At 45.5% G+C, this 9,340-nt stretch overlaps 1 non-coding gene across 1 annotated transcript; it reads right to left on the bottom strand.

Annotated features, from left to right (window-relative positions):
- Positions 1-3,866: 3,866 nt before the first annotated feature.
- LOC119947786 lies at positions 3,867-4,008 on the bottom strand. Its single transcript, XR_005456582.1, has one exon. It is a non-coding gene; the product is annotated as a small nucleolar RNA SNORA7 (small nucleolar RNA).
- Positions 4,009-9,340: the final 5,332 nt, after the last annotated feature.

Genomic DNA, 9,340 nt, shown 5'->3' with positions numbered 1-9,340 from the left:
TATAGGTTTACTTTATGTTGCAATATTCTCCCCTCTCCCGCATTTGCAGATCAATGATACGCCCTCCGATACATCAGAAAACAACTATTGAAAGCAAAACCACATTCCACTCTAGGTGAACATTTCCCTTCCCAGGATCTTCTCCAGGGCAGTCTTCATGTCACTGTTCCTCAGGTTGTAGATCAGGGGGTTCAGTGAGGGGAGTACCACTGTGTAGAACACAGGCACCAGCAGGTCTTGAAACGAGGGAGAGATGGAGAGGGAGGGTGATTTCATATAATCAAACGAAGGGGTGGAGAGGAAGAAGGGCACAGCGATGAGATGGGACAGACAGGTAGAGAAGGATTTGGACCGTCTCTCTGAGGACCACATCCTCAGCACAGCTGAGGAGATGCAGACGTAAGAGATGATCATGGAAACCAAACATACGAGGGCAAGACATGTAATGAGGGCTGAAATGTCCATCTCCTCCATGATCCAATCAGAGCCAGTCAGAAGAAGGAAAGAGATTTCCCTCATTAATGTCAAAGGTCTGGGCAAGAATATTGAAGGCATGTAGAACAGTAATGGAATATGACTGATTCCATAATGATGGATCAGTCAACTGACCTAGGAGTCAGTCAGGTGGATTAATTGTTATTCATTGGCCAACTTCCAGTGGATATTGAAAGTGATTATGGCTTTAGTGAGGGCTTTGCCTCATGGAGACATATGATTTGTCTTGGTTAGAGAATGGGAGGCTGGGCTGGAAGAGGAGGCTGAAAGGGGGAAATATCTCACCCAGGCAGCTGTTGAGAGACCCAGTGATCTTTCTTGTGTCTGATCGGTTTCAAGTTCTCAGTCCCTTCTTCTTAAAGAAGCAGCATGGTCTAGTGTAAAGAGCCTGGTCCTGGGAGTCAGAGGATCCTGAATTCTAAGTCTGACTCCCCGACTTGTCTGCTGTGTGATCTTGGGCAAGTCATTTCATTTCTCTGTGCCTCAGTTCTCTCATCTGCAAAATGAAGTTTCAATACTTGTTCTCCCTCCTCCTTAGACTGTTAGCCCCTTGTGGGACCTTTTTATCTTGAATCTACTCCAGCATTTAGTACAGAGTGCCACTCATAAGAAGCACTTAAAAAATTCTACAATTACTTTAAATAGCAAAAAGCAAGCCAAAGGCAATTTTAATCATAATTGTGATATTTGTTAAGTGCTTACTATGTTCCAAGCACTGTTCTAAGCACTGGGGTAGATACAATGTAATCAGGGTGGACTCAGTCCCTATACCACATGGGGCTCACAATCTTAATCCCCATTTTACAGATGAGGTAACTGAGGCACAGAGAAGTTAGGTGACTTGCCCATGGTTACACAGCAGAAAGAGGGGGAGCAAGGATTAGACCACACATCCTCTGATTCCCTGGCCCATAATCTTTTCACTATCCCATGCTCCTTCTTGGAAGAGTCCAATACAACAGAGTTGTTAGACGCGTTCCCTGTCCACAGTGAGTTTTCAGTCTAAAGGACTAATGGACGAGCAAACATTTCCCTCTTGTTGGACCCTGTCCCAGCTAACATCCTTCCCAGACTGTCCTTCAGCTCTCTGTTTCTGAGGCTGTAGATGAGGGGGTTCGTGACTGGAGGCACTATGGAATAGAACATGGTAAGATACAGATCTATCCCTGAAGGACCATTTGACTTCGGATTTAGAAAGGCAAAGATTCCTGTGGAGAGGAAAAGAGTGACGACGACCAAGTGGGGAAGACAGGTGGAGATCAGCCCTCCGCCGACGGTGTCTTCAGTACAACGGAGAAGATACGCACGTAAGAGATGATCAGGCAAAAACTCCTCACCCTCGGCTTCAAGGCTCTCCATCACCTTGCCCCCTCCTACCTCACCTCCCTTCTCTCTTTCTACAACCCAGCCCGCACCCACCGCTCCTCTGCCGCTAATCTCCTCACCGTGCCTCGTTCTTGCCTGTCCCGCCGTCGACCCCCGGCCCACGTCAGCCCCCTGGCCTGGAATGCTCTCCCTCCGCACATCCTCCAAGCTAGCTCTCTTCCTACCTTTAAAGCCCTACTGAGAGCTCAACTCCTCCAGGAGGCCTTCACAGACTGAGCCCCCTCCTTCCTCTCCCCCTCCTCCCCCTCCCCATTACCCCGCCTTACCTCCTTCCCCTCCCCACAACACCTGTATATATGTATATATGTTTGTACATATTTATTACTCTATTTATTTATTTTATTTGTACATATTTATTCTATTTATTTTATTTTGTTGTGTTTTGTTTTGTTATCTGTCTCCCCCTTCTAGACTGTGAGCCCACTGTTGGGTAGGAATCATCTCTATATGTTGCCAACTTGTACTTCCCAAGCGCTTAGTACAGTGCTCTGCACACAGTAAGCGCTCAATAAATACGATTGGATGAATGAATGAATGATGATGGAAAAGAAGCAGAGCAGAGAGACGCCTGCAGTAAAGGTTGTGACTTCAACTTCTCTAAGGATCACAGCGGAGTAAGCGTGGGCCAGGAGCTGGGGAGCAACACAGAAGAAATGTTGGATCACACTGGATATACAGGAGGGCTCGGAGAAGGTGGCGGCCATGTGCATGAGGCCAGAGAGGCCCCTGCTGAGCCAGGAGACAGCTGCCATCTTTCCACAAGCCCCTCTGGTCATGGGGAATCACAGTGAGCAAGATCATTTCAGTGGATGACAAAGATATGAAGAATAAAACTTGTAAAACACATCTCAGGAAAGAGATAGATGTGTTGTTGGTCAGGGAGTTGACGATGGACTTGGGAACGGTGATGGAGATGAGGCAGAGGTCAATGAGGGCCAGGTTGCCGAGGAAGAAATACATGGGAGTGTGGAGGAACTGATTGAGGACAGTGACGGTTACGATGAGGAGATCCCCCATAAGGGCCACCAGGTAGACCAGGAGGAACAGTGCAGCATGGACCAGCTGCAGCTCCTGAACCTCTGATAACCCCAACAGGAGGAATTCCATCACCGTGGAGATGTTGGACATTCCTTCTACAGTGAATCTGTGGGCTCCCTGGGGAATAATAACTTTGAAAATGAGAGTGAAAAGGCAAGGATTTCCAAAACAATTCTGGAGCTACTGAAGACTTAGGAAAATAAGAAGAGTGTTTCTTCCCTCTCAGAGAATGCTTCATTTGTCATAATAAAGCTAATAATAATTGTGGTATTTGTAAGTGCTTACTGTGTGCCAAGCACTTTACTAAGTGCTGGGGTAGATACAAGATAATCAGGTCCCACACAGGGCTCACAGTCTAAGTAGGAAGGAGAACAGGTTTTTAATCCCCATTTTGTAGATGAGGGAACTGAGGCTCAGAGAAGTTAAGAGACTTGGCAAAGGTCACCTAACAGACAAGTGTTGGAGCCAGGAGTAGAAACCAGGTCCCCTGACCTCTAGGCCTGGGATCTTTCCACTAGACCACACTGCTTCACTCCTGTTCTGTTTCCTCTAGACTGAAAGCTTCTTGTGGACAGGGAGCAGGTCTACCAACTCTGTGGTTTTGTTCTTTCCCAAGCACTTAGCACAGGGCTCTGCATACAGTAAGTACTCAATAAATAGCATTGATTGACTGTACATCCAATCATTGATTTTTATTGCCCTAGTTCTAAATATGTTTATGTCTCTCTTGTCAATAGTCTTATGTTGCCGAGTTGTCTCCGACCTCTAGTGATTCCATTGACACATCTCTTCCATAACTCCCCACCTCCATCTGTAATCATTCTGGTAGTTTATCCATAGAGTTTTCTCGATTAGTGGTTTATCATTGCTTCCTTCTATGAGGTAAACCTGAGTCTCTGCCCTCAACTCTCTCCCTTGCTGATGCTGCCCAGCACAGGTGAGTTTTGACTTGTAGCTAATTGCCTTCCACTCGCTAGCCCTTGCCCAAGCTAGGAATGGAATGGATATGCTTCTCTCTGCTCGACTCTCCCTCCCATCGTCTAGACTGGCAGAGTACTGGAAACTCTCCAGGTGTGATCCTGAGAGATGCTCTTGTCAATTGCAGTTTAAGATATTTACGGGCAGATAGCATGTTCATTCATTCATTCAGTGGTATTTATTGAGCACATACTATGTGTAGAACACTATACTAAGCGCTTAGGGAATACAATATAACAGAGTTGGGAGATACATTCCCTTCCCACAATAAGTTTACAGTCCATAAGCATGCAATGTAGAGAACCATCTTTTCGCTTTTCTTTTGCTATGAAACAGCAAACAAATGTTAGGAAGAACCTCCAAAGACTACCCAGACTATGTCAGATGAGTAGAGATAAATAATTGTAGCATTTGCTAAGAACTTACTATTTGTTAAACACTCTTTTAAACTCTGGGGAAGATACAAGGTAATCATATCAGATGAAGTACCTGTCCCACATGGGTCTCACAGACTAAGTAGGATGGAGAACAGGTATTGAATCCCCACTTTTGCAGATGAGGGAATAGAGGCACAGTGAAGTGAAGTGATCTGCCCAAGGTCACACAGCAGGCATATGGATTAGAACCCAAGCCCTCTGACCCCCTGGCCCTTGGTCTTTCCATTAAGTCATGCTGTTCCTCGAAACTCCTGAAGTTCCTAGGAAACTCATGGATAATCTTGTAGCACAAAGGGTCCTCCCGGGAACAAACATTTCTGAGCATATCTGTTGGGATCCAGAACAAGAAAAGCAATAAGCATTGATCATCAGCTTTAGGCTCTCCCAGAGGGACCCAATAGTTGCACATTCACTTCTATTCTCTTCTTGCAGTTAAAGAATGAAGCAACTTCACTCACTCTGCTTTCTACCATATTTGTCATTTGAGCTAGACTAAAACCTAGTTCAGCGATGAGAAGCAGCATGGCCTAAAGGGTTCTGGGAAACGTAGAACCGGGATTCTAATCCCAGCATCACCACTTGTCCACTGTGTGGCCTTGGACAAGTCATTTAACTTCTTTGTGCCTCGGTTCCCTCAACTGCAAAATGGATATTTAATATGTGTTCTCTCTCCTACTTGTTCTGTGAGCCATAAGTGTAAAGGCACTATGTCCACCCTAATTAATTTGTATCTACCTCAGGATTTAGCACAGTGCTTAACACACAGTAAGTGCTAAAAACAATTTTAAAAAATGCTTTGAGAACATCAGCCTTGAAGCCTCGTTCATTCATTGAATTGTACTTATTGAGCTCTTACTGTGTGCAGAGCACCAATACTAAGTGCCTGAAAAATACAATTCGACAACAGAGACAATCCCTAACCAACAACGCCCCGTACCTGTGTGGACTGGCCAAAGAAGAATAGTAGCAACTACCCTCCTGCCCTATAGAATTGCTCAGGACACAATAATGATAAAAATTAGGGTATTTGTTAAGTGCTTACTATATGTCAAGCATTTAGATGCAGGTTAATCAGGTCAAACACAGTCCCTTTCCCACATGAGCTCACAGTCTAAGTAGGGGAGAGCACAGGCACGGAATTTCCATTTTACAGATGAGGAAACTGAGGCCCAGAGAAGTTTAATGACTTGTCAAGGTCACACAGCAGATAAGTGGTGGAGCAGGGATGAGAACTCAGGTCATTCATTCATTCATTCAATCATATTTATTGAGCACTTACTGTATGCAGGGCACTGTACTAAGCGCTTGGGAAGTACAAGTTGGCAACATATAGAGACGGTCCCTACCTAACAGTGGGCTCACAGTCTAGAAGGGGGAGACAGAGAGCAAAACAAAACATATTAACAAAATAAAATAAATAGAATAAACATGTACAAATAAAATAAATAAATAAATAGAGTAATAAATACATACAACATATATACATATATACAGGTGCTGTGGGGAGGGGAAGGAGGTAAGGTGGGTGGATGGGAATGGGGAGGAGGCAGAGAGGAAGAAAGAACCTCAATCTGAAAGGCCTACTGGGGGAGGTGAGCTCTCAGTAGGGCTTTGAAGGGAGGAAGAGAGGTAGCTTGTTGGATGTGGGGAGGGAGGGCATTCCAGACCAGGGGGATGACGTGGGCCGGGGGTCTATGACGGGACAGACGAGAACGAGGCACGGTGAGGGGATTAGCAGCAGAGGAGCGGAGGGTGCGGGCTGGGCTGTAGAAGGAAAGAAGGGAGGTGAGGTAGGAGGGGGCGAGATGATGGAGAGCCTTGAAGCCGATGGTGAGGAGTTTTTGCCTGATGCACAGGTTGATTGGTAGCCACTGGACTTTCTACTAGATCATGCTTCTGCCACTATCCTTAAGTGTAGGATAGACTCAAGGAGGTCCATTCATTCTTTCATCCATTCATTCATTTATTCAATCTTATTTATTGAGCACTTACTGTGTGCAGATCACTGTACTAAGTGCTTAAGAAAGAACAATACAACAACAAACAGTGCCATTCCCTGCCCACAATGAGATCACAGTCTAGAGTGGGGGAGAGAGACATAAATACAAATAACTAAAATTGTAGATATGTACATAAGTCCTTTGGGGCTGGGAGGGGGAGGAACAAACGACTGAATATAATTACAGATATTTATATAAGTGCTTTGGGACTGGAAGGATGGGAGAGCAAAGGGACCAAGTCAGGGTGACACTGAAGGGAGTGGGAGATGAGGAAAAGTGGGGCTTAGCCTGGGAAAGCCTCTTGGAGAATATGTGCCTTCAGTAAGGCTTTGAAGTGGGGAAGAGTATCTGTCAGATTTCAGGAGGGAGGGCGTTCCATGCCAGAGGCAGGATGTGGGCTAGGCGGCGACAGCAAAACAGGTGAGATGGAGGCACATTGAGAAGGCTAGCTCTAGAGGAGCGAAGTGTCTGGGCTGGGTTGTAGAAGGGGTCCCTCTGAAGGGACTCCTACCAGGGGTGAACCACAACATTTGTATTCTGCAGACAGGGATCAGAGGTGAGTTTCGATCAGTCAGCTTCTGAGCCTTGTGCTAATAATGATAATGATAATTATGGTATTTGTTAAGTGCTTACTATGTGCCAAGCACCACCTTCATCCACCCTTCTTTTTGGCCAGATGTGAAGGGAGTGATATTTGTCTGTGACATGGTAGTATTGACAGCCGGTCAATCCAAATTCAGTCAGTCAAAAATCAAATCTCAAGGTCAGGCTAGATATTGTATTGTTTCTAGCTGCCAATAGCCTGCTAAACAGCTTTTGATTTTTTTTATTCAACTCATTCCCAATGTCTGCAGGGTTGGGCCGTGTCCAGTTTCTTCTGGGACGTGTCTGATATCAATTAACCTCGTTGCATTGTGCAGAAAGCTCCGGGATCATAAGGTCTCAGTATGAGGGGCAACAGGGAAGGGAATCATCATCACAGATGTTCCAGGCAGGGTGTCAGAGCAGATAATGCTCAGTGACAAACTCACTGAACCCTGCACAATAAACAGTTCCAGAGGAAAAGTCGTGGTGAGGAAAACTGTTTGAAAAATGCTTGCCTCCTCCTTGTTCTGCCAGAATCAGAGTGTCAGAGACCTGGCCCCTTCATCCACGGAGGAAATGGGGGCAGGTGAGTAGGAAGGAGTCATTTTTCTGTCTAGTGTCAATGGGGTTACAGGGACAGGAGGCTGAAAGGGGAAGCTTTCCCCTGAGAGAGAAACTTTTTGCTGGGCCTGGGGTGTGTTTGGGAATAGGTGGACACAGGAAGGATGGAAGTTAGCCGGGGACTTGTGTCTCCATAGCAAGGTTGGCTTGGAGGGGTCAAGAGGGATGAGGATGGGTGAAATAGGAGGGTTTAGGCTAAGCACATGAATGCCCCAGCTACCTGTTCTAATGAATTTCTGGGTAACCCTTTATTGGAAAGAGCATAAGACTGGGAGTCAGGAGACTGGAGTTTTCCACTCAGTTCCAATAACTTGCATGCTGGGTGACCTTGGCCAAATAACTTAACTTCTCTGTGCCTCACTTTCCTCATCTGCAAAATGAGGATTAAATACATGCTCATTCATTCATTCAATCGTATTCATTGAGCACCTAGAGTGCAGAGTACCGTACTAAGCACTTGGGCAGTACAAGTCAGCAACATATAGAGACGGTCCCTACCCAACAATGGGCTCACAGTCTAGAAGGGGGAGATAGACAAAAAACAACGTGTTCCCCCTCCCACTTAGACTGTGAGTCTCATATGAGACTTGGTCCGACCTGATGATCTTGAATGTACCCCAGCATTTAGCAGAGTGTTTGGCACCTAAGGTGTCAGCCAACACTACGATTATAATTATTATTATCAATGAGGCAAAGTTGACTGAGGGAGTGATTTATATATTCACATCCCAAATCACCTCCATTGCCACGCTAACTTCCCTCTCCACTTAATTTATCCATTCATTCATTCAGTCGTATTTATTGAGCACTTACTATGTGCAGAGAACTGTACTAAGCACTTGGGTGAGTACAATATAACGATCAATAGGCACATTCCCTGACCACAACGAGCTTACAGACTGGGGGCGGGGGAGACAGACATTAATATAAATAATTACAGATATGTACACATCTGCTGTCTTTTATTAGCTCCTCCTCTTCCACCTCAATCCTCCAGGTATAATACATTCATCTGGGCTCCCCGGATGATTGACATAAGACCATTCCTCGGCCACATCTTTTTTATGGTATTTGTTAAGCACATACTATGTGCCATGTGCTTTACTAAGTACTGGGGTCAACACAAGATAATCAGGTTAGACCCACTTAATGTTCTACATGGGGTTCAAAGTCTAAGAGGTAAGGAGAACAGGTATTGAATCCCCATTTTACAGATGAGGTGACTGAGGTACAGAGAGGTGAAATGAGTTGCCCAAAGTCCCATAGCAGACAGGTGGTGGATCCGGGATAAGAACCTAGAGCCTGTTAGTCCTAGGCAGGTGATCTATCCATTAGGCCACGCTGCTTCTTTTTACACTAGTCACGGTCCACTCTCACAAAGGCACCCACTCAAGAGTGAGTATCTCCCACCATCTCCATTAAATGACCCCTCAGACTGTGTATTCTGGGGCCTGAAGAATCAGTGTCATTGTCAGTAATGATACCTGTGATTAGCCTTGAAAGACTAAGAGAAACATCATTGTCTAGTAGATGGAGCGCGGACCTGGGAGTCCGAAGGATATAGGTTCTAATCCTGGCTCTGTCACTTGTCTGCTGTGTGACCTTGGGCAAGTCACCCCACTTCTGTAGGCCTCAGTTCCCTCGTCTATAAATTGGGGATTAAGACTTTGAGTCCCATGTGGGACAGGGTCTGTGTCCAACCTGATTGCCTTTTATCTCCCCCAGCAATCAGTATAGTGACTGCCACATTCATTCATTCATTCATTCAATCATACTTATTGAGAGTTTACTGTGTGCAAA

The sequence above is a fragment of the Tachyglossus aculeatus genome, chromosome X5 (genome assembly GCF_015852505.1).
Source record: "Tachyglossus aculeatus isolate mTacAcu1 chromosome X5, mTacAcu1.pri, whole genome shotgun sequence".
Classification (NCBI taxonomy): Eukaryota; Metazoa; Chordata; class Mammalia; order Monotremata; family Tachyglossidae; genus Tachyglossus; species Tachyglossus aculeatus.
This window is presented reverse-complemented; position numbering and strand designations above follow the sequence as displayed.